This window comes from Pipistrellus kuhlii, unplaced genomic scaffold (genome assembly GCF_014108245.1).
Source record: "Pipistrellus kuhlii isolate mPipKuh1 unplaced genomic scaffold, mPipKuh1.p scaffold_m20_p_5, whole genome shotgun sequence".
Taxonomy (NCBI): Eukaryota; Metazoa; Chordata; class Mammalia; order Chiroptera; family Vespertilionidae; genus Pipistrellus; species Pipistrellus kuhlii.
Genome location: NW_023425551.1, coordinates 42,176,547 through 42,199,733, shown reverse-complemented (window position 1 = coordinate 42,199,733; position 23,187 = coordinate 42,176,547).

Below are 23,187 nucleotides of genomic sequence, written 5' to 3'. Positions count from 1 at the left end.
ATTTTGAGGAACATTGTCTTTCATTGCAGACAAAATCAAGGTTACTATCCAGGGTTGGCTATGGAATGAAGTAGTAGAAACTCATGTTCATTTTTAGTATAGTTAAATTTGTATAAGCAAAGAGTTTTTTTAAATGTATTTTACTGATTTTTTTACAAAGAGGAAGAGAGGGAAGGGATAAAGAGTTAGAAACATCGATGAAAGAGAGTCATCAATCAGCTGCCTCTTGCACACCCCCTACTGGGGATGTGCCTGCAACCAAGGAACACGCCCTCTACTGGAATCAAACCCAGGACCTTTCAGTCCACTGAGCCAAACCGGTTTCAGCAAGCATGGAGATTTTTACAAACATTCATTCTCTTATGTTTGGTATTTATTAAGGAGTATTTAGTAAACAAAGGATTGAAAAAGTAGTCAAAGATATATGTGCATGATTCTTTATTGAATTATCCAGAGAGATGCCATCAATTGCTCTCACAATGTATATCTAAAAGATTGTTTAAAAGATATATGAAAGTCATTATTGAGCTAAATGTTACATAAAGGGAGGGAATTCCTATAAGATTAAATATATGTTGCAAAAATTAAAAATTACTTCAAATTTTAGATTAAAACTTTCACATTTGATTTTGGAATAATTGGGCTTTATGAACATTATTGTTTAGTTGAGGTTAGTAGATTCTTTTCACTCCGTGTATAATTTCCATCTTTAAAACTATCCAATTTCTGCATTTTATCTGTTATAAATTAATTTAAAATGTTAGGCTAAAATAAATTAAATTATTTATAAATGAATAAATACTATGTGGACAAATCATTTAAAATGAAAAAATAATGATAGGCTTTAGTGAAATTATATTTTGATTTATTTTTACTTCTCTATATTTATAAGTTGTTATAAAAAGAATATATATAATCTAATACAACAGGACATGCTAATTTTGATTTTTTTTTATGAAGATAAAGTGGTTGCTTTGTAGATAAAAGGTGGGGATCATAAAAGTGAAAAAAATGAATTCATTTTTAAAAAGAGTATAAGATAATTTAACAAATTCATGGTTTTGTCTTTGTATTAGCCTGTAAACTTTCTAAGTTAGAGCCTTATATTTCAGCCATTATATAGGCACCACTATTTATTAAGCTTTTTTCAAGCAGTGGTCAAATCTCAACCTTTTTTCCCGAGAATAGAGAAAAATGGACAGCTACCTTTTCTTCCAAGTTACAGACAAGTCAAATGAAATTGGCTGCATGTGTTCATGTGTTAATCAATCAATGTATAAGGCTTTATTGATCGAGAAAATCCAAAGCCTCTTTTCTTCCTTTTATTTACTGCTTTTCTCTAAGTTTTAGAAGAAATGGATTTAGAGAATCATTAGATTTGTCAAGTTACAGAGCTGGAGTTAAATCAGTGGTAGTCACTGGAGCAACGGTAAGAAGGTTGTATCTAGGCATAAGAACGAATAGAAATGTTTATCAATAAATATAATCAATCACATAAGTCTCTGTCTATGTAAATCTCTTTATTTCTGTTAGAATGCAGATTTGCTTTATTTTTCTAACATTTTACTAAGAAATATTACAAACACAAAGAAAAGTTTAAAGAGCTTTGCTGTGAACAGCCAAATTCCCACTATTCAAATTCTATTCCTAACATAATACACTTGCTTTATTACTAATCTGTTTTTTAAGAACTCTAACCTCTATGAATCTGTCTTATTTTTTGGTACATTTCAAAGTTACAGACATCATTATAATTTCATCCCAGAATATATTGATATGCATACCATTAACTAAAATTCATTAATTTGTATATTACTTTGGTTATTCTTTTTTATTTTGAGTTAAAATTTCTTGTTTAAAAATGTATTTCCTCTGAAAATAGTCAAGTCTTTTTGAATTTTTTGGATTGAAATGGATAAATTTGCACCCCCCACCCCAAGACAATTCCTGAATTAATGTTCCTTAATAGTTAAGGACTCAGTTAAGAACTATTTAAGGGCACCCCATGGGAGATCAATTTTTGTCTTGTAATCTAAGTAGGACAATTTAGAAATTGTCATTAGAAGAAATCCTAACCATATACTCTTCAATAAATCTACAAGCCTAACTATATCTGTACTTGTTTTCTCTATTTCTCTTGTTATAATACATCTCACTAGAGTTTTGCCAGATGTGGGTGTCTGTTTTGAAAGATAAGATTAAATTTGTAAACAATAAGGCTTTATTTAGAAATATCAAGAAGTTTAAGAGAAGAGGAGAGAGTAAAACTGTTTTTATGCTTAGAAACCCTCAGTTGTCTGGAATAAGGATGTAATGCATACCAAAATTTAAGATGAGAATTTGTATTGCTGAAAGATATATTATTTGTTAGGTTGCATATACATGTATAAATGAGGTATGACAGTGTGCATGGCTGATTACCTTCCAAAATACAGAGTAAGAATTATATGACAAATTATGCAGCATCATATCTCGTTGGCCTGTGTCTGGTCCATAGGCTATTTGAACGTTTTCATAGACAAGGTCAATGTAGGACAAATGGACACAACCAGAGGTGAAGATAGTGTGGAAGCTCATATGGTCATTATGAGCCCTAACATGCTATTTAGATGCAGGCCTTGCCAAAATTACCACAGAAAATAAAGTGTTTGGGCTCTGATGAAGTTTGTTCTATCCCTCATAGTATCAAACAATTACCTGATTATGATTTACAAAATTAAGAATTCAATGCAGAATTATATTGTAAGCACTCAAGGACAATATGTTGCAAAATAATTTTTTATCTAACTGAAGAAGATAAATCTCTTTACAAGAATGAATTTCCTCTATAAGTAAAGAACAATATAACTGTGGCAATAATGTGGTTGATGAATAAGAAAGCTGATGCTGCAACCTGTAGATTTATGTTAAAACTAGAGGCACAATGCATGAAATTCGTGCATGGGCAGGGTCCATAGGGCTGGCCAATGATAAGGGCCAATCTGTGGGGTGAGAGGTGGGGCGATGGGAAGGGGGGTTGCTTTAGCTGGCCTGGAGCCTGCAGGCTGAGGGTAGTTCCTGCATTGACTGTCTGCCCCCTGGTGGTCAGTGCATGTCATAGTGACTTGTCCTTCTGCCATTCGGTTGATTTGTATGTTAGGCTTTTATTATATGATATATGAAGTTTGACAAAGGAACTAAGACAGAAGTTTAAAAGAAACGGTAGAATTACTTTGAACAATCTTACCCAGAAGAAAAGTTAGGTTGCTCAATAGCAGGCAAGCTACTTCAGAACTTAGGAGCAGGGTATGATAGCTAAACAAAACCAGTGTAGCTTTTTAAGAATTTTTTATTTCAAATTAAGGTATTGATTAAGGAAAAAAAATCTTATTTTCAAAGGCTACTCCTTGCAAATATGCTATTAATCTTTTCCCCTATAATCTTCTCAAGGCATGTAATTTCCTATGTATTTTTTTCATCTTCCTATATCATCAATTTGTTTCACTCTACTGTACTTCTATTAACATTTATTCAAACATTTTCTTCTATTTTCCATCCTAATTTCTAACACAACTAAATTATGCTGTCATTTCTCCCTTTCCTACAAAAGCAAATCTCACAAAAGTTTACATAAACTTTTTGTTCTTTACTTTTCTCTTCTTGCAAGAATTTTTTTTTCTTTAATGTGAGCCCAGTTAGCCACCAAGAGCTCATAAAAAATAAATAAATAATAAATAAATAAATAAATAAATAAATAAATAAATAAAATAAAAAATAAATAAATAAATAAAAATAAAAATTATTGATTTCAGAGAGGAAGGGGAAGGAAGAGAGTAATAGAAACACCAATAATGAGAGAGAATCATTGATTGTTTGCCTCCTGCAAACCTCCTACTGGGGATTGAGCCCGCAACCCAGGCATGTGCCCTTGACCAAAATCAAACTCAGGATCCTTCAGTGTATCCACTGAGCCAAACCAGCTAGGGCCCCTTGCATGAATTTTCAGTGCATTTTTCTTGTACCATTTTAATAAAATTGCAATTATTAGATTCATGATTGTTGCAAATTCCAGGGATATATATATATATTTTTTTTATTTTTTCACATTATTCCACTTCAATGTATGTGATTTAGGTAGCATTTCTTCTCAACTCTTTCTTTGAAATCCATGAAATTCATGCTTAGGTAGATAGTACTAGAAGAAAGAGTTAAATAAAGACCAAAAGAATAAATAGGGAAAGGAAAGGACTGAGATTTAAGTAGTCCCTGGTCGTAGCAATAGATGTGATGGGGGAACTTGAAGTTGACTCCGTATTTAATGGTTATAGAAAAACCAAATTGTTCATTAGACCTAAAGTGTATTTCATATTTAACCCTACCTAATGAGTTTATTCTCTCATTCAATATAACTTATTTGCAAGGCACTGTACCATTGCACTTACTGGACAAAATTAAAGATAAGTAACTTTAAGGAGAACTCCAGAACTACAACAAAATATTAAATGCTTTTTTCTCTTTAATATCTTAATGTTATAAAATATCTGTAACACATTGATCCTAAAAAGCCCCCTCCCAAAATTATACTTTTGTTTTTATCACAGAGGTAATTTCTAATCCATAACTGGACTATTTTATTTATATTAACAACTTGTGGTATAGTAACAAGTTGCAATAGCAACATATATTAATTCTTCAAGAATCATTTGTACAATTTATTGCTGGTTTTGAACATAGTGATATACAGAGAACTATTTTTGATTCACATTATTACTAAAATTAATAGTGTTTCAATCTCAACTCCTAAATTTTTCCAGAAGCATAAAGTGAAATCAGCAATATTTTGCTTTATTCACTGTATTTTTCCATATTGATTCTATTCAAAATGATGTTGTTATGTTATGTTTCCCAAACACACATAGAAAACTCACCATCTGGTAGGGTCAACATTATTAAAGAAATAATAAACCAGGAAATGATCAGCCCTCTATCATGTGACTGTTCTAAGTTTTCACTGAACAGAATGTTTGTTTTTAACTTGGCTATAATATATAGCCCATCATTTGTTAATAAGTTTAAAAATTAATTGAGAAGGTCATAACTATGGGCATATAAGCATTATTTTTTCTTACACTTCTGACCCAGAATTGAAGATTTGAGTTGCCTTTATTGAAAAAAATTAATTAATATTTTATGGTGATATACAGTAAAGCTGTACTTGTCATTTTAAAAATTTCAAAACTATAGAAACACAGAAAGAAAAAATATCACTTGAAATTCTAGCTTGCCAAGATTATCACAGTTAACATTTGGGTGTAGATACATACAAAATTAGGTTAACACTGTACCTTCTGCGAGTAACCTGCTATTCTGTCTTAAAAAAAAATCATAAACATATCTCTATATCCTTAGTTATTGTATTATGGAATAACATTTAGCATTTCTGATACGAAATTTTTGGACTGGAACCCGGAGTTTTTGTCCACCGGAATCAAAGAATGAACCCACGGAAAGAGGGTGGTATAGCAAAGGTGGTGATTTATTAAAGAACAAGTACAGACACCCACTTGGGAGAGGGAAAGAGTCCTCTAGAATAGACTCCCATATAGGGAGGGAGAAAGGGTCCCACTGAGTGGCTTATAAAGGCTGCAGATCCTGGTGCCTTGATATCCCTTCTGATTGGTCACTATTCCCTTAGACTGGTTACTATAGTAACTCCAGGGCTCAAAGGTCCTCCCCTCCTTCATTATTACTTTCCTGTTCCCTTTGGGGTTTTTTTTCTTCTTCTTCTGGATGAAGGGCTTTCTTCTCTTTGTTTTGTAAATATAGACCTTTTGCTGTTCCCAGCTCCCTCATTCTAAGGAAATATACCATCTGCTGCTCTGCAGCCGTTTTGCCTCCATGGTCCCCTTAATTTCTAAAATTTCCTAAAACCTGTCTTATTTTACCCCTAAAATTCCTGTTTCGTTTCCATGACATTTTATTTCAAGAATGTATGTTTCTTTTTAACCATTTTCATATGTGACTTATCTACACTGTTTTTAATTGCTTGCTCTTTCAAATGATATCCCACCACCATATTTTTACATTAGTGTTCATGCATTTGTCTACTTTTTTCTTTAAAGAATTCCACTCTCAAGTTCTTTTTTTTTTTTTTTTTTTTTTTTATGTTTATTTACTAAAGGCCGGATGCATGAAATTAGCGCAAGTGTAGGCCTTCTTTCCCCCAGCTGCTGGTGCTGGCTTCCCTCAGGCTCCCAGGACCTGGGCCTCCCTGTGGCCAACAGCAGGCACCCAGGACCCTGGCTTTCCTCCCAGCCTGGCTTCGTCCAGTAGGTTACCAGGTAGGTGGTTAGGCTGTCCGGTCTATTTAGCATATTATGCTTTTATTATTATAGATATTTAAAGCAGTTTTAATTAAATATTAAGCACATGAGCGTTAGAGTCAGAAGTCTTGAATAAAATTGGACTTAACACTTGCTATGTCATAACCTAACCACCCTATGCCTCCATTTTCTCATCTGTAAGATGGAGATAGTGCATGATCTATCTCAGAATGGATCTTGGATAATTAAATCACTTAATACATGAGAATAAAAAAATTAATACACTTCAAAATGTTTGTTATTTTATACCAAATATACTGCAAGAATCAATGCACTAATTTATACTCCTCTGTTGTTATTTTTATATAATATTCTATTTAATAGTCGAATGTTACTGTTTTGTTGTTTTTTTGAGATCGCTAACATTATTTCTTTCTGTCTTGAAAGCTTTAATATTTTTTTCACAATTATTTTGCAAATTAAATACCAAAGCAATATTTGCATTATGTTAGCCTCCACTTCATAGTACTTGGCAACTAAATTTGTGGCTCAATATTATGACTTTTTAAAAAATTAAAAAAAAACTTTTATTGAATTTATTGGGTGACCGGTTAATAAAATATATAGGTTTTCAGGGGTATACAATTCTATAATACATCATCTGTATATTGTATTATGTATTCACCACCAAAAGTCAAGTGTCCTTTCATCACCATTTATGCTAGACAATTTAATTTTTTTCTTTTGTTTACCTAAAGAATTATAGCATTGAAAACTTAAGCAGAGAAAGCCATATTGATTTCACTTAGGTAGTTTGTTTTTTAATAATCTAAAGATCAAAGAGTTTAATAGACTTACCTAATCAAACATGACTGAGTAAAGTAGGAATAAAACAGTATCAACTTTTATAAATCTTTTGTATACTTTTTATATTGAACCATCAAAATTATATTAAAAAAAGAGAATCAGCAAACACCTGCTTAACCTTTAAAGTAAGCAAGTTCTTGCAATATCAAGAATGTGCTGTTGAAGCAAGATGTCTTTAAATTAAGAAAGACATGTGAATATAAAACTAGAAAAGTTCCAGAAATTAATATTAAAATGGTCAAGAGAACAGTATCTAAATGAAAAATTTTAATAATAAAAATTAATATTAAGATGAAAGTAAGGATAAATATAATTAATGTTTTCTGATTCTTAAAAGATATATGCATAATGAAAATAAAATCAATCAGTTAATACCTAACTAATATAAACACGGGAGTCCTCCTTTAGTCTTAACTATAGAATAAATACAAAGATATACTACTTGGCATAAAAAATAATAAGCTCATGAAATGTATAATTCCAAAGAGTTATAGATAGGTTGAAAATATATATTCAAGTAAATATAGAATACATAAAAGTGTAATAGATCCTTAAATGTTTGATTTTTGTGTGTGTGTGTTGGGGAGAGGTGTGAAGCAAACAGACTTTTAAAAAGACATTGCTAGTTGCCATGTATCATGGACTAAATATCTTGATCTCCAAAAATGTATATGTTAAAGCTATAACTCTCAATGTGACTATATTTAGAGATAAGGCTTTTATAATATAAATGAGATCACAAGGATGTGGTCATAATTTAAAAGGATTAGTATGCTTATAAGCATAGAGGCCAAGGGTCTCTCTGAATGTAGGCAAAGGAAAGATCATGTTAGATCATAGCGAAAAGGCAGCTGTGTGCAAGCCAAAAAAGCTCTCACTAGAAACTCAATTGGTTGTAACCTTGATCTTGGACCCCCCAGGCTCCAGAACTGGGAGAAAATAAGTTTCTGTTGTTAGAGTCTATGGCACTTTGTTATAACAGCCCCAGCAGATGAATGCACATGGTAAAGGCCAAATGATGAGCTGAAGAAATCACCGGGCCATTCTAGCATGCATCCCCATTGTTTCTATGCCTCCTAGATGCTATAATTGAATGTGCCCTCCACCTCCAATTTACATGTTCAAGTCCTGCCTCCCAAGGTGATGATGTTTGGGTATGGGGCCATTGGGAGGTACTCAGGTCATGAGTGGAGAGCCCTCATGATTAGAATTAGTGTGACAATAAAAGAGGCCTCAGAGAGCATTCACCTCCTTCCATACCAGCAAAGTACATTGGAGCCAAAACTTGTAAATCTGTATTTTTACAATAAAAAGGACTATACTGTAGGAAGCCTGCACTGATATTGGAAGAATAGCTACTATGAAATTTTTGGTCCAGTACACTAACCACATTAGCTTTCTGTAAATTATCTAGTAATCCTGGACAAATTGTCAACCTTAACTGCAAATGGAGTGGGAAAAGACCAACCTTTGGGAGATGTCAGATAGGAGGGTTATCATAATAAGAAAATAAAAAGTGAAGAATCCTCCCTGATAGAGAATATACATATCTGTTTGCAAAGTATTATCTATAAATTCAGAATTAGGAAAATATTTGCAAATTCTTCTATCTCTTAACTTTTGATAAATCCATGAATTTTCATAGATTGTTTTCCCATAGATAGTCTTCTGTTTTCTCATCCAATCTCTTTTCAAATATGAATATATATATATATATATATATATATATATATATATATATATATAAATACACAGTTTAAAGTGAATAAGTTAAGAATTCACTGACAAATCTGAGGGGAAAAAAAAGATTATTCAAAATGGCTCACTTATCAGACCACATTTATAATTAAGGTCGTTTGTATTTTTCAAATACTAACTTAATATAATTATTTAATAATTTGAGGTAGGTGTATAAGAATAAAATGACAATTTAAAAAAATCTTTTAAATACACGTTGGCTATTATAGTAGTTAAAGTTAAATTACAGTAAAGAAATGGGAAGTGTTCTCTGTTAATGTTCCTTCGGGGAGTAGAGGATTTTATGGCTTGGTGTTTAATGACCCTCATGATTCCTGAGGGGACCTATAATTTTTTAATCAGGCACATCTGTCATTTAATAAAAGCCAACTTTGCTAGGGTAGGTCAGTGACAGTGTATGTTTAACGGCCTCTTTGATAGTTTTGTACATGTTTTCTCTGAGCTTATCCACATTTCTGGACAAAATTTTTAATTTTTTCCCCCTAGCTAGCCTACTCAAGCAAGGGAATAGAGTTCAAAGGTCATAGCAAGGATTTTGGTAATAGATACTTTAGAACTTCAGTCCCAAAACAAGTATAAAACTTTCCTATAACTTTGTCATTCTTTTTGTAACTTTTTCATTAAAGGCATTGTGTAGATAAAACAAGATGTGACCCAAAATTTAGCAAAATCTATTCAGAATTTGTTCAAGATGTCTAGTTATGACAGTGACATAATCTGTCCCTTTTCCTCTACTCTCAACAACTGTTCATATAGTAGGATTCTAAAATGTTATCTCAAATCTCAATGTTCACAGGTTTTCTCTGAAATGTCATTATTTCCTTCCCTCTTTGACTATTTTCTCAAACTTGACCTGTGGGCTCTAGTATGGTGATACCTTTAGGAAGAGCTTGTAAAGACTTTTAAGAAAAAATTATAAAGTATCAAAAATATTGTTAAAATGTGGCTTGGCCAATGTTTCATTTGTAGTAACTGTAGTAACTTCTGTAGTAACTGATCACTAATACTGATCACTATAATTTCAGGTTCTGTTCTCCCTGCAGGCACAGAGGAGAATTCCACTATGAAGTTAAGCTTGGAAATGCTTTAAAGATGCTATTAAGAGATGGTCAGAAGAGTTGTGCTGCATGTGTCATTTCTGAGCTGAAGTGTTTAATTGCTAATGCAAGACTCAAAATTTCCCTTCCCTTCCACTGATAATCATGATTGTCATATGCCTCTGTCTGGACCATGGGTGACTTTGATAAAAAAGAAAATCTTCTCTAAACCTGCATTTTACATCTAGTTTAATCAAGAAATTAACTTCTATTGTTGTAAATCACTGATATTTGAGATTGGTTGCTATCTGACTTATTAACTAATCCATACCTGAATTTTAATGTATTCCTAACGATCAAGCTAATTATATGAGTCCTGCTTATAAAATGAAGGGATAGAGATACTTGTCCTTAAATTTGTATAAGTGCATTAATTACATAGTTCAGTCTTACTATTGTATATCCATTTTAACAGTGAATAATGCAACTATTTTTTTTTGGACTGGTATACTAAATTATGAAAAACTGAGATCATCCACTAAGCTTAATTCTTGTCAAAATGATATTTTCCATATCACTCTAGATGGCAGTACTGATAAGGAATGTAGGCAGGGAACTTAATCTAATTTTTCTTAAGTGGCTGTTGAGAGAATTATATCACTCTAACCTTTCCACCCCATTCTTGTGCCCTGCTCTGCCACCTGCAGCCCTGCTGAACAGAAGAGCCTTGCAGGATGAGAGCCATCTGCAAAATAACTCATCTATCTCTTCAAAGGGCAGCGGAATTCAAGTGCTCTCATGTCTTCTGATGTGCTGTAAATTTTAGTTATTGCTTTTAAATAGTCCTCAGTTTTCTCTTTTCCACATTGACAAAGGCTTTAAATAACGGATGTCAAAACAACCACATCTTTTTTTTTTTTTTTTTTTTTGCTTATTGAATTTCCAGTAACGTTAAGATGTGCTTCCATAGTGCAATTTATGTGAAATAATGTAATGCAATCATGCTTCTTCTATAGACAGCAATGGCCCATGTGTGAGAAAAATTCTGAATGCATTATCCAAAAATGTGCTCAATATCTTTGTTAGTATACTTAGCTCCTTAATGATAAACAAAAATTAATGCCACTATGTTAATGCCCTAATTCTTACTTTATCTGAAGTAAATAAATATATAGACAAGTAGGAGAGCACAACATTGGTATGATACAAAGACTCCTCATTTCAATATTTACTTTTTGTGGACAAATTTGGAAAACAGTTTTCAATTGAAAATTGAAGATAAGCTGACTTTACTATGGTAACACAAATGTTAAAATTATCATGAATGCCATGCCGTATGGTGCTTAGATAATGGTAGAAATAGGTTGTTGATCAGTAGATACATTCTCATTAGATTCTCAGCATTTTTAGAATAGAACAGATGAATTATCTTTGGAGCAGTTTGTTCTAAGGATGTTTTTCTTGGCTGCATAGGAAGTTTTAGAGTTTCATGAATTGTTGCTATAGCACTATGTATGAATTGAAAAAATGTTGACTGCATTTTCCAAGGTGTGTGCTTCTTAATCTTCACAGACCTTTCAATATTTATTTAGTCTATACCACAAATAATACTACCAGTGAAAGATATGACAGATTTTTAAAAAATATATTTTATTGATTTTTTACAGAGAGGAAGGGAGAGAGATAGAGAGCTAGAAACGTCGATGAGAGAGAAACATCGACTAGCTACCTCTTGCACACCCCCTACCAGGGATGTGCCTGCAACCAATGTACATACCCTTGACCTGAATCGAACCTGGGACCTTTCAGTCTGCAGACTGACGCTCTACCACTGAGCCAAACCGGTTTCGGCAGGTTGTTTTTTAAGACTGTCCATTTGCATCATCATGGTATCATCTTTTATGGAGAGGGTAACCCCAAAATTCTCAGAAAATAATAAAAATAAATGGCTCTCATCAATGGGAAAAGAAAAGAATGCTAGTCAGTGCTTCATCTGGAGAAATGATGCTGTAATGACTTACAGGTGCATGTTGAGTATTAGACCTTAGGAGTAAGATTGATATGAAGAAGATAACCTAAGGCAAAATGAAATGTCTTATACATATACCTGCCTAGAGTTCCATGAAAAATTGCAGTAAATAATAGAGCCCTCTTTGATGATATTGTTTTTATTACTTAATGTGATTGCTATATTTATTTTAAATATGTTAATTCTATATTTTATATATTATATAAGATTAGGTTAAATATTTATATTACTTTGCGTTTTTTACTAAAAGTGATTTTTTTCTAGAGTAAATAAACAGACCTAATTACATTATAGGTTTATTGCACCGAACAATTATTAACATAAATAAAAAATAAATTAAAATAGCTGTGCAAAGAGAATACACAACCCTCATTATTAAAAATTAGATATTGATAGAAAGACCCAAACTCTTAGGTTTGAATTTTGTGTTTTCTATTCAGTTATTTCCAATTTAAGATAATTCCATTGCATTCCATATTTAAATGTGTTGAAATGTAAATCTGCTATTTTATTCCATTAGATAAAAGTTCAATCTAGGGAGGGGGAGGTTTGAATCTGGTATATCTTAATCAAATTTTGACTATATCACAAGTTATAATCTGATTATATCACAACCTTTAATTTCTTCAGTTTCTTCTATTGTCGAGCCATGATATTGTAACAGCATTTACTTTTGGAGGTTTGCTTGAGTATGACTTAAAACAGAGTAGTACCTGACATATATTTACCACTCAGCCCATGCTCATTGCTAGTTTTACTTTATCATTATTATACAGTATCATTAAGTTATTGTATCATTTACACTAATAAAAGAGAAAGATGCAAACTGCCCATTCCTCTATGATGCCCAATAGCCAATCAGGAGTGAGTAGAGTTTATTTGCATACACAGGCAAGGAGCAAGGACTGCTGGCCAGAGCCTGTCCCTCCAATGCCTGTGGAACCCTCTGCAAAGCTTCCATAGCTACAGTTCCAGGAAACAATCAATCATGCCCTCCTCCCCTAATCAGCACCTGCTACATGTGAGGGTACCCGTGGGCTTAAAAATAACAATCCCTTCCCATTTGGACATCACTTATTTGATAAAACATTTCTAGTTTTACTAGCTCAGAGCCTCCTCATGACAACCCAGTGAGATAAGTAGAGAAGAGATTACAATTCCCATGGTATATGAGTATGTATTCAGAAATGAAGCTCAAGGAGGAAAAGTGTCAAGCCCAGTGGTTCTCAAGGTACAGCACACACCCCAAAGGGAGACAATTTGTTTTTAAGTGGGGGCAATTCAAGAATGAGTTAACAGTGAATTTTTTTTTGCATTTCTTATGGTTCTAGGGGACCTCAACTACAGCATATCCTACATAATAAAAGGCTTATTATATAATATGCTAATTGATCTCACACCATCACAAAGATGGCAGTGTCCACAGCCAATAAGGAGGGAATATGCTAATTGACTGCCATGCCCTCAAAGATGGTGGCACCCACAGCCACAAGATGGGAGTCCCCAGTCCCCTCAGCCCCGCTGGGGTTGCAGGTGTGTGGTAAAGCTGGGCCCACTCCCAGGCAGGCCTGGTTTCTCCACATGCCTGCCTTCAGAGTACCCCAGTTCCCTAAACCCCACAGCTGCCCAGGGCCAATCCAAGGCCTAGGCAAGCCTCAGATGTCAGCTGCCCAGCTGTTCAGGGCTGGCCTGAGGTGCAGACAAACTGGATGGCAGCTGCCCACCCATCCAGGGCCGCCCAAGGCTCAGGTAACTAGGGCCAGATGAGGCTTGCACTGCCTTCAGTGGCAGCAGCAGAGGTGTGATGGACAGTCGCCTTCCCCTGATCGCCAGGTCACCTCCTGCTGCTGAGGGCTCCCAGACTGTGAGAGGGGGCAGGCCATGCTGAGGGACGCCCCCTCCAGTGCATGAATTTCCATGCATCAGGCCTCTGGTACTTTATACTACTTAGATAAATGAGGCTTTTTGCCAGATAGTGATCTCAGTCATTTGGGTTATAGAAGGGCATGCTTGTGCAGTGCACAGATTGCTGCATCCTTGAACCTGTGTATAGCATCTTAGTCTTGAACATTCAGATTTAGATTCCCACACTCAGAGTGGCCTTAGACATCTGGCATACTCTAGACAGGGCCCCACCCTAAGACAAAACTAAATCAGGATGCCAAGATTGTCTCTTGCAGGCCAACTTCAATAAATGAGTAAAATATTAACGTCACTTATAAATCTTCTACTGTCTGCTTCCCTTTGGCTTCTATTATTCAATTTTCTTATCTTTCATTAAGCATTTATGTACTATCTTTTTTATAGATGGACAGTTTGGCATTTACTTTGTATATTTCCCCATTATATATTCTTAGTTGTATCTTTTCCATTTGCATTTGTCCTATTACTTTCACTGGACTATCTGCATTCTTAAGGACTATAGCATCTTTTATAAATATCTATACAGATGTTGCTAATTTACTAAATACATGACTCTCTCTCTCTCTCTCTCTCTCTCTCTCTCTCTCTCTCTATATATATATATATATATATATATATATATATATATATATATATTATTGAGTTTATACAGAGAGGAAGAGAGAGAAATAGAGAGTTAGAAACATCAATGAGAGAGAATCATCAATCAGCTGTCTCTTGCACACCCCCTACTGGGGATGTGTCTGCGACCAAGGTACATGCCTGTGACCGGAATCAAACCTGGGACCTTTCAGTCTGCAGGCCAATGCTCAGAGCCAAACCGGTTTTGGCTAAATACATGACTCTTTTAATGTTCACTTGAAATTAATTTACATTTAACAAATAGAACATTTATATTAAACATCTGATGAAATAACAATCCACTTTTTTAAGGTCCCGATATCAGAAGAGAAGGTAAAGATAAATCCAGTTTTGTTTTTTTCTGGACTATTATTGTCTAAGACTATTATATTTTATATCGGCAAATCTGTTATTTAAGGTGTTTTAGTTTACTCAACCAAAGTGACAGCTACCATTGATACTTTCATAATCCTTTTTGATAGCATTAGGTTTAGTGCATCTAAGCTGTTAAGAATTCTCAGTAGTTTTCTTTCCGATACAAAGGTCATATTAAATAGGAAAACAAAAACTGAAATACACAGCCATCCCCAATTTTTAATCCCCTTAGACAAAGTTTTATTCACTTGTTGATGATTAATTTTTTACTAACTTTCTAAAATGACTCCTTAGAAACCTTCAAATTATATCATTGTTTTATAAATATCACTAAGGTAAAGTATACCTATGATTATAAGTTTTTCTTAATAACCTTCAATTACCATAGAAAATTTTAAAAATGATTACATACTGCCAATATAGGCATATTTATTTTCTATAAATCATATACACAAATACTATACTAATAGGTTGTAGCTGCAGAAAACTATTTGTCTGACAGATATACCACTTTTCTTCCTTGTGAAAAGCACACCCATTTTACTTGGATGGAGATTTGCAGTCCTTGGGGATTAACCATTCTCAGGCTCAGAGGATCGTGACAATCTTCTTTCCTGTTGTCAGTGGTTTGGTGTGCAAGTAATCATGATAATCAATTGGAGCCAGTGAAATACAAAAGGGTGTCTGGCAGATACTTCCAGGAAAGATTTAGATTTTCTTCTCTGAAAAAAAAAAAAGGCCATTGCTACAAAGAAGAGCCATCTTTTTTTTGTAGACTTTGGAGGTGATTGCCTAAGGATGTGATGCCTAAAGGTACTTAGCCACCATGGAGGTTTCTATCATAAGAAGAGTGAGAATGGTGGAGTGGAATAGTAGAAGATTCCTAAAGGAATTACTGAGCAGCTGGATCAACTCTAATACTGCCTAACTCTAGGGTTCTAGTGTATATTATATCAGTCATTTTATTTATCTATTCTTGGACATTTGAGTTATTCCACACACATTACTATTATGTGAATTTTCATATTATTATGATGCTACCTTATTGTTCATAGTTAATTGATCTAAGATGAGTTCTTTCAAAATTTCAAAAAATCATACTCTTTCCTATGATTTTTTAAAATGTTCATATACTAACTATAGGTGGCCACATTTTCCAACATATGGAAAAAGCTGTTCTACACTGAGAATTATATCAAAATGCAGAGAAGAGATAGAGGATGAGCTAAGAAACCTGGAGGTATCTTTACTGGTTTTGGAATTGAGAGGCCTGGCAGCATTCTGACTATCCCACTGCTTTGCTGTTCATCTGTTCCTTGGATTATTCTAGTCCTTATACTACTCATTCTTCAACCGAGGAATAATATCAGGGGATAAGTTTTTCCAAGGAAACTTGATAAAATAATGTCTCACAGAAAGACTAACCTTCACCTCAGTGTTGAGTAGCTGCATGTTAAGTGCACCTTACCCTGTTGCCTCAAAATGCCCACTTTGACAGAACCCAAGAGGGCTTGAAAGTACAAAAAGAGAGCAGAAAAACATTGTATTATCAGGCATCTAGAGATTTCATTAAGTATTTCAAACACACACACACACACACAAACACACAGACACACACACCAACAAGTGACAAAATGATAGTTCCCCTCCTGTCACTTCCCCAGTTGGTATGAGATGACAATGTAGAGTGAGAGCTGATTAGGTTGTGTAGGCCTAAGAGTAAGTGTCATGGTTTTTTCCTGCTTTTCTTTGCTATGTTAAGCTTCCCTCTCATAAAGTCAAATGTGGAATTTCCGATAACTTTATTTGTAGAGATTAAGGAAGACCATAACAATTGAGATGGATACCTACTTTTCTGGTTCGGCCTAGGCCTACACAGTAAACTTGCCCTTCTACCTATATGAGAAAGGGAAGTGAGATAATTGCAGAGAGAGATTACAGGGCAGAGATATGGGTGAAAAGGACACCTGATTTCCTGGAGACTTAAGTGAACATTACAGGAATTAGCTTAGCTTGCACCAGCACGCTGCTATGCCACCCAAGTGGGCTGGTAACCATGTACGAGGACAACGACACATGTCTACTCCACCAACAGCAGGAATATGGTACCTAGACACTTAAGTCAAGGTCAATTTCCCTTGTTAGTGGCTGAAGCACAGAGGAGCACTCAAGACTCCCAGGAGGACTCACACAGGAACCTGCCTGAGAAGCAGCATATGGAAGCCTGCCACATAGAGGGCACTGGAACATCAGCCTTCACCAGAGAAGCAGGGAAACCAGGGAACTTTCCTGTCCCCGCTCCAGAGTCCTCACTCCACTAACTAAAGAAGAAGGCATGTGCAAGAGGATGGAGAAGAGAAGTGAAAGTAAAAGAGCCGGTGCAAATCCCTCTGGCCAACACCCAGCATGGAAAGGGTGAGCCATAAGTTGAACATGGGAGTAAGTCTTTTCATTCTAGAAAGAATTGTTGTATCTAACATTGACCAGATAATTTTTTTTTTTTAAAAATCAAGTTTTGATTATTCAATGAACTAATTACACCTGTAGCATTTCCCCCAAAAAGTTTTCAGTCATTACAAAGGGAAAGTGTGTATGTGTGTGTTATTTTTGGAGATGAAAGAGACAATTTTCAACAAAGTATGCAGAATATAGACAATAAGATCTAATGGAAATAAAACATAATCTTGTCCAAAAATTCATTTGTGTAAGGTAAGTTGAAAACAAACATAGATAACATGGCTTGCCAAGGCAAATAGCTTTTGAGTCATGGGTGACACTTCCCTAAAGAGTCAGTATTCATAAACCAGTATGAATAATGACTCATTTTTCCATTGTTATTTTTTTCTGAAGCATTTTCTATCTTAGAAACCTCTCACAAAAGCATAAAATAATATCTTTTTCTGGTTTACCATAAATCTTGACATGTTTCCTGTCCTATGCCTAGCTAGTAAAATAGTAAGTAATCAATTATAGCTATTCTCACCATTAGCACATGTTTAACAGGTTCTGTTTTCAAGGAGCTATGTTTTGAATGTTACCGTTTTCATATAAGCTGCGATTGCCATTTGGTCTGCAATGCCTTGATTAAATATATTGCTTTGTGAAAATATAAATGATAATGTATTTTTTTTTATCAGTCTGGACTATCAACTTTCTTAAGGCACTTGTTCAGAATTGGCACTGTGATCACCTGCTGACATCTGAGAAAGTTCTTGGGTAGTGACGTGATGGTAGTCAATGGGAGATACAAAGGGGGGAATGCAGTTCTGAGCAGCAGTTCATTAAGTTAGAGTGAATATCTAAACTATTAATTGTTCACATAGTTTTTAGACACTTTTCCAATAATGTACATGATATTTTTGTCATTTTAAACACTGACTTTAACCTGCATTCTCTTACAAAAGGCCACATTTTAAAATATGAGGGCAGCATCTTTATTACCATACTGTACAATATATAATTAAGTCATAAATGATTCAGCTTATGTAGCATAAAAAAGAATTATAGCACAGTCTGTAAGTATGTACTAAAGTTAGGATCATTGCAGGTTTCATGAAACTTCTATGCTCTTACTAGCCTTCCTGGCTTTTGCTCTGAAATGTTATCTATTTGTTTATCAATGAGTAGGTGTTTGTTTCTCAAAATCCTATTATAGTGATTATTTAAAAGGCAAAATAGAGCATGTGCTTTAGGCAAGGCATTTATATTCAGTCCTCAGAATCTTCAGGTCATAAACAGTAGTCAATGAAGGACCAAAAAAAAAAAAAAAAAATGAGAAAAGGGGTAATAGGAAGAAGCTAGCTGGAGAAAGTGTAGGCAGAGGAGAGGAAATGAGAAAGAGGGAGAAAAGTGGAGTAGGTGGGAGGAGGAGGAGAGAGCCTAAAAGAAGGAAAGGTCAGCAGGAGGTGAACAGGAGTGGAAGAGAGGAGGAAGGGAGATAGAAAGATGACAACAGGATGGTGTGTGGGCATCTGCACAGGAGGGCCAGCTGGGACCATCTGAGGACTGCTTCCCAGAGCTCATGCTTCCAAAGATTATTCTTCCATTGAGATCAAGGTTTTAAATAGAGGATAAAGGTAAGGCTTTCTGAATGGTTGACTATACATACACAGTGAATTGAAAAATATGAATGGATTTTATTGTTTATCTTTTATAACTTCACACTAGCTAATGATTTGAATATTTTATAATTAAAATTTTGAAGTATATATTTTAAGACTATTTCCTCTAAAAACAGTTGGACAAAATGAGATCAGAGAAAATAGAATGAGATCAAAGCAACTCTCTTTGCTGAGTCAAGTATTTTATTTATTCTTCCATTCCATTATATATTCCTCTATCGCCATCTGAATTGATGCAAACATTTCAGTGTCCTTAAATTCAGTTTATCATTCTTAATTTATTCCATTAAGCCTTAGGGGGTTTTCCTAGGTGGCATTTGGTGTTTCCAAATCTCTTCCAGTACTATATATAAACTGAATGATGCAAAATAAATATGCATATTTCTGCACATTACTTATTATTTCTTTAACATCAATTAATTGATATGACTGTGAGTTGAGCTTGTGAATTTTAAGTCTATTTAGACTCATTACCAAATTGTCCCTGAGAAAGTTACTGATTTACAATCTTAGTAGCAGTACATAAAAAGCCCCACGAATAGATGTTTATACATTTCACTACATAATTAGTGTAATGCTAAATTATTTTGCTAATATTAATGATGCTCATAAAAAGTGTCAAAGATGAAACTCTAATAACCTAAATGAGATCAAAGAATAAAAAGGTTTCTCTAAGAGTAATTTTTCTTAAGTTTCTTAAACAATGTTCTAAAGGCACTGAATATTTGGTAATGGAGAACTGATTATTGGTACCAAAAGAAGGTCTCTAAATTTAAAAATCAGCTGACATTTGATTAAGGGTCTTCTTTTTTTTTTTTTCTCTTTCCTTTCCAGCTCTGTCTACACAGTAGGCAGGCAAGTGGTTAAGAGTCCTGTATTGCGAGAGGGATATCTGAGTCCTGTATTGCGGCAGTCAGACACCCGCTGAGGGATCCCATATCAGAGAGGGTGCAGGCCAGGCTGAGGGACACCCCCTTTCTGTGCACAGATTTTGTGCACCGGTCTCTATTTTATAATAAAGCAACAACTAGATTTTAGAAGATATATCCTCTAAGAAGGGAAGAAAGAATGTAAATTGAAGTTGAAGATGGTTTTATAAGCACATAGCCAAAGATAGAAGAACTGCTTGAGTGAAAGAGATATACCTTTTCTACTAAGAGAATATTATAAGCTGATTAAATATTCAGGTTGAATACTTTAAAGTCATTGTAGCAGCTAAATTTAATGTAAAGAGAAGAAGAAGGCAAAAGTGAGAAGAAATTTCAGATTGCTTATGACTAGGAAACAAGAATATTGTGTGCTGGTTGAGGTTCTTTTTCCTTTATTCTTTGGGCATGTAATTTTCATCCGAAAAATAAATAAATAAAATTTCATGTCAATAGTATTTAACTGTTATTATTCCCCTGTAATCATGTTGTGCATTTAGATGGATGTGATTTTACTGTCAGTTTACCAATATCAGAAAACATTACTTCATTTCTGAGGCATTTTGTAAGGAAAAAAAAAATGTTTTCCCTGAGCTAAATCTAGGTATAGATTTTTTTTCTGTTTGTACATAGATAAGTTTCTCTGAGGCTCTCATGAATATTTTGGTGGCTCCTATGGGGGTCTGACATTTCAGTATTTCCTGCCATGCTTGGGAGGGAAGCATTTCAAAAAATTAAAAGCACTGATAAGAAAACCCTTCATTAATAAGATAGACTATTAAGTGTGCAGCTCCTGTACTTAAAATTTTCCTATTTTATCTAGAATTAATTTACAGGTACCATGAAACTTTTTGAAGTCTAAAAAAAAAAAAAAAAGAAATAAAGTTAAGGGCAAGATTAAAAATGGTTTCATCTACATCTCTACAGATCATTTTCTCCTTTATTTAATAATTAATGTCAACTATATCAGCATGTTTAAATCCTCAGCAGATAAGAAATAATTAAGTTAACACCACTCAAAATGATATGTAACATCTCAATCAGTGAGAATATTTAAGTGGTAACAAGAAGAATAAAGTCACTGGAAGCTGCACTGTAGGATATATATTTTTCCCAGTGAAAGTCAGAGGCACATTCATACAGATGCAAGAAACACCACACTTTAGTGAACTTGTTGAATCAGCTGCTAAAACAAGTGATGTAGCTGCCAGCAATCTAAAGAATACTCAATTTCATGCAGACAGCACTCTACTGGCTTTTATAGTTAGTTATCTACAAATCTCAATAAAATATATTGTGAATTTGAAAAATAGATTTTTGCCTGGATACTGGCCCTTCATTTTCTGCTTCTCCCAGTTTCATAAATACTAGGTTGTTTGGTGCAAATAAAAAGTGTTGTCTTCCCTATAAGCTCCAGAAAATATAATAGACATGAATAAAATATCTCATATCCTCTCTCTACCTTTGTTCTTCCCTGTCCCTCCCTCCCATTTCCCCCTCAATTTGCTCAAGCAGCTGTGTGCCACTCTATATGCCTGAAAAGCCATCTATGTGCTTTTGCCCATGAATACCACACGTGCCATAGGAATCAGGCTAAGCAAACAAAATCCACCCTTTAGAAAGTAATCTTCCTGTGAGCACACACCAGCAAACACACTCCTGGCATTCTTTTTTTGACAGCTGTCTACCATTGAGCTGACCCAGGAAAACGGCACACTTCATTTGGCCCTCCTTCATTTCATGCACCCATCTGAGAAAGGTGGAAAATGACATGAAACGCAAAAGTCCACCAAAAGCAATAACAGAAAGAAATGATTTCTCTTTCAGCTGCAATTGTCTTCATCACCCAACACCCATCATTAACATCATCAGCATGATTACATTTCATGAAAGCTTATGTCATGTCAGGCACCTGTTAAATCATTTGCAAAGAATTATAGCTCTTTGGTTTCCCATTAGCAAAGGCAGGGGAATTCCACCCAGTGTCTGAATTTGTACAATGCCGTGGAGTGTGGTTACTCCCTTCTGTGCCTAGAGAAAAAAACCTAAAAATGCACATTAACCCTAAGTCACTGCACTGCAGTCTAATCATTGTCTAGAGCCATCGAAACTATTCCCAAGGCAAATTCCTAGTCTAAACTGAGTGACCCAAGAAATACTGTGGGCAATTGCAGAGAGCAGGCTAATGGGTGAGTAGACGCAATGTCTGCTGTCTCAGTTTGAGGGTACTGATGAGGGGAAGGAACTGAGCCCTTTACAAGTTACTAACAGCAGGATTGGCTGACATCCTTGTGCAGTGGAAATATCCTGACATGGTCAGGTCAGTCAGAGCAGCAGGGGCAAAGGGTCACAGAAGAGGTAGGAACAGCTCTGTTGCCTCCCCTTACTGCTACATATAGGACTCCAATCCCTCAGCTTATGACTTAATAATACTACCATGCTGAGGATAGATTCTGTAAGAGATCTATGTTTCTATTTGCTCAACTTCTTTCCCTCCCCATGGTCAAATCTTCAGGGACTCTTAATTCAGGTAGTTGTCCATAGCGACTAATGGCTTATTTTCCCAAAATAGTCATAGGGCACTCTACTCCACGAAGAATCTATGAACCATACTGTGATAATTGTAGAAAAGCACTTCTTCATTTATCTCTGCAGGATATTGACTGTGGACTCATGATTACCCCAGACTCACCTGTCTTTGCACTTAACCACATAATGTTGAGCATGTTCTCTCTCCTTGGAGTAGAGATTCTGTCTCATTTATCTTCTCTTCCCCAGCTCCTAGCACAAACTCTGGCATAGAGCTGATGCTTACCAAATATGTTTTGAAATCAGTTGAACTGAGGTCATGTATCTCATTCATTTGTTCATACATATAAGATATTTTTTCCATATGTACCCATTTTAACCCATTAATTCTAGTATCTAAAACCAAGGATGGATACATACTTCTCCAAAATACCTCTCAGGGACTAAATGACATAAAACCCTTACCTAAGAAGAGCTCAAAACTTCTGAAATGTTGCAGTGCTTTTCAAACACTGATGACCCCAGGTGTATAATAGGTTTCTAGCATTAGTGGAAGTAAAATACATTTGTCAGGGTTTTCAAGACAAATGTAACCAATAGGTTGTGTGTATGAAGCCATATATCTGTACAGAGATTTTACTGGCTTATGTGATCCTATTGCTTCAAGATACAGAAAAGAGTTGATGTTAGAATTCAAGT